The sequence below is a fragment of the Aplysia californica genome, unplaced genomic scaffold (genome assembly GCF_000002075.1).
Source record: "Aplysia californica isolate F4 #8 unplaced genomic scaffold, AplCal3.0 scaffold00107, whole genome shotgun sequence".
Classification (NCBI taxonomy): domain Eukaryota; kingdom Metazoa; phylum Mollusca; class Gastropoda; order Aplysiida; family Aplysiidae; genus Aplysia; species Aplysia californica.
Window position 1 is genome coordinate 585,004 of NW_004797377.1, and position 3,970 is coordinate 588,973.

Here is a 3,970-nt window from a genome sequence, read left to right on the forward strand (position 1 = left end):
AAAAAAAAAAAAAAAAAAAAAAAAAAAAAAATGCCAGACAGAACGTTGTAATTCTAAGGTAGCGAAGTGGTTATTGAATTTTGAACGACGGGAGGAACCGTGAGTGATTGGCAAACTCAAAATATTAACCGTGTTACTTCCACACCAGGTTTCCGTGTGCGTTAGTAATGTTTTACGGCTCTCGCAACTGCTTAAGGTCATAATATGAGCGCCAAGGGGTGGATGTCAACAGAGAAATCCAAACGGTGAATACGGCTTACTCTGCTCACCTCTCTAGCCTAAACAGCACAAAGTTCGACTATCAAGGCACCCCGGAAAAACAGTTCATAAGGGAGTGGCAAACATACAAAAGAAATAGAGGAAAAAATTAAATGACGATAGAAAGGATGAGGAGAGAAAAAAGCAGCAGTTCCCCCTATATGTTGTTCTGGCACAGTATGAGCATGCCATTGGTGATCAGCCCCTTTAAAATTCTACTGTGCATAAGAACATATTGATATCCCCCCTTTGGGAATGGCCTAAAGACAACTTCAGTCAGTAGCACTGCCCTGAGGGGTTCCAGGTTTTCATGTAAGCCGAGCAAGGTGTGCTTCTGTTACTCAACTGACTTTTTTTTAACGACTCTTTGCTATTGTCATTGAGAATCCCTTTTCAACACTTTCATAAGTAATTCAGTAAAACCATGCCATTATGTGGTGACGTCACCGAGACGGTTCTTGTAAAATCAGAGGACAGTATTAAGTACACAGTTTTGTTTGGACAGCATTATCATATACTCTTCAAAGAGTGGAGCGATTCATTTTCCTGACATTATTGATAAAAAAGACCTGGGTTAACACCCCCCCCCCCCATTCAGAAAAACAGAAAAAAGCAACAGCTCCCCTTCCCTATAACAGCAACAACAACAGCAACAATTAAAAAAATATGGTTAAAAAACCAAATAACTAGCCAATGCTCGAACAAATCAATAAATTAAGAGTAAAAAATCGACTCTAAAATCCCCACCAAAATACAAAACAGAACAGAACACACTGAGCTTTAAGATATCAAAACGTGGAAAAAGTTATAAAGACGTTTCCATGTGCAGCCAGATTTTCGCCCAATTTTGACGAGCGACTGAGCTAGCCATGCCGAAAGATTATGGAAAATGGAAGCAAGAAAGTTCTCAATATGAGACGCTTGTGATTTTTGCTCTTTCTGCCAAACGTCATATCAATGATTATAATTAGAAACACCCCACAAGATTAAAAGCCAACCAGGCGGGCAGAAAGTTGAAAAAGGAAATACGAGAACGAAAAACACACTGAGAGAAATAAGAAAGTATGTCTGCAAGGTTAAATGAGATTCGTTTTAATTTAACGCAAGGACTATCATTTTCCTCTCCGGTCTATGTATTCTGTCTTACTCACTCACTCACTCACTCACTCACTCTATCTATCTATCTATCTATCTATCTATCTATCTATCTATCTATCTATCTATCTATCACAGAAAGATAGATTGGGAGACAGACAGAGAGAAAGAAAGAGAACGAGAGAAAGAAAGAGAACGAGAGAAAGAAAGAGAACGAGAGAAAGAAAGAAAGAGAGAAAGGGAGAAAGAGAGAGAGAAAGGGAGAGAGAGAGAGAGAGAGAGAGAGAGAGAGAGAGAGAGAGAGAGAGAGAGAGAGAGAGAGAGAGAGAGAGAGAGAGAGAGAGAGAGAGAGAGAATACATGTTCTCTTTTTTTGCTTATACATGACCAGAGAGATCTAAAACCCAATTCCAGTTTGTTCCTGACAAAGGCACCAGAAATGCTATATATTTACCATAGTAATAGTGTTAACTGAAAGATGTACTGAAGCACAGAAAGATCTGTATTTATGCTTCATAGATCATTCAAAGGCTTTCGATAAAGTGAGACATGATGAACTATTTAAAATACAAATGTATTGGAAGAGATAGACATAGAAAGAAAAAAATCTAAAAATTATCAGGAATTATTTGCACTCGGACCAAAATGCTGCTGTATGAATTAATGGAGAATACAGTGAATATAAGAAGGTTAGAAGAGGAATTAGGTAAGGATGTGTTATGTCACCAGACCTCTTTAACACACAGTGAAACAATTCTTAGAAACATAGAAGAATGTCCAGGTCTCTAAGTGAATGGCGAAACTTTTTATAACATCAGATATGACGATGACACAGTTTTAATAGCTGACTCGGAAAAGGAACTTCAGTCGCTTCTAGATACTTTTGTAACGGAAAGTGAACGTAAAGGGTTATTATCTATAAATTCAGTAAAGTCCTATTTGTAATCTCATACGCAAAGTCAAAGGGGCCAGATAGGTTCAACAGTTTAAATATCAGGGATATATTAGAGTAAAATTTGATGCCAAACGTTTCACAGAAATAAGACGAGAATTACTATGACAAACGATAGTTTCAATAAAATGAGCCTAATCCTGAAAAATAGAACATCTCAATGACTACGAAAATAAAAGTGCTAAATGCTATGTATGGTCAACTCTTCTATATATTTTGGCTGTGAATGCAAGACAATCACTAAAGACAGTGAAAATAAAATTGAAGCAACAGAAATGTGGTTTCTTACAAGACTACTGAAAATATCTTGGAAAGAAAAGAAATCAAATGAGGAAGTACTTGAAGAAGCCCACGACGTGGACCGCTCGCTGATAAAAATGATCAGGAAGAGACAAATGAAGTTCTTTTGACACATAAATGGACATAAAGACCTTAAACATCAAGCTCTCACTGACAAAATTCAAGGCAAACTAGACAATGGTAGGCCCAGAGCAACCAACTTGGAGAACCTAAACAGATAGGAGTGAGGGCAAGATCAGGGCAATGTAACTTTTCTAAGAGCGTCCGAGCAAAGGAGTGAATGGAGAACCGTGCTCGCCGGTGTCTGTTGCAGATCTAGCACTTGATGATGATACACGACGTCGTGTTTTACGCTACCGAGGCTGTGTACACTCGTGAAGCAATGATAGAAGCGAAAAAGGGAGAAAAAATCGTTTTGATCTAACCTGTTACAGCTGTGGCCAAAATCAGCAAAACAGCAGAAGTTCTAACTGTTCCGGATGTCATGATGAAAGTTCAGTAGTAATCCAGCTTGTTGTAAGATGTGCAGGGTAAAGAAAGTCACAGAGCAAGTGACTACTCTGTACATGTACACAGACTACACCTGAGATAATCATCGGAATCTAGGCCTGTGTGACTTATCATCAGTGACCCCAGCAGCTGTCCATTAGACTGATAAGAATATTTTTGTTGTTGAAATTATAAAGAAGCATGGTCAAACCTTGAGAATATGCATGTACTACGTAAATAGACAAACATTTCAAGTAAAGTAAAAGTAAAGTTGTTCCCGCATCCGATCCGGATATTGGGGATTGTCTTGTTAGTGAGACAACACCCTGGGCCTTCGGCATGTAGGGTGGCCAGTTCCTTTCCACGCCGCCTTTACTTCCTTAACTCAAAGTCAGGTACTTATTACTGCTGGGTGGGTAGGAGGGGGAGAAAAAAAATCAGTGTCCAAACCGACGCTCGAACCCGGGCATTTCTAGTATCGGGATAAATCAAAGCAAAATCCATGTGATGTACGGATAAAAATAATCGCTTTTTAGCTTTAATCGATATGACTTTTTCACAGTAACACGAGTTACGTGTTACTTTTACCTATAGCTCCTAATACGATTTTAAAACACGTTCTGATCGGTTTTTTTTTTCGGTAACCAGCTTCTGGTTTAAGGCAAATTCTAGAAGTCAGCCAAACTTAAGCCATCTTGATGTAAAATATTTCCTGGCTATCTAAAACAAACCATCATTTTTGTTTGATATCGTTCTTGAAGAATTTTTTGTTTTATTGTTTCAACATATTTCCAACATGGCAACAATCTCTTACCTTTTAGCAAGTAAGTAAGTAAGTAAGTAAGTAAGTAAGTAAGTAAGTAAGTAAGTAAGTAAG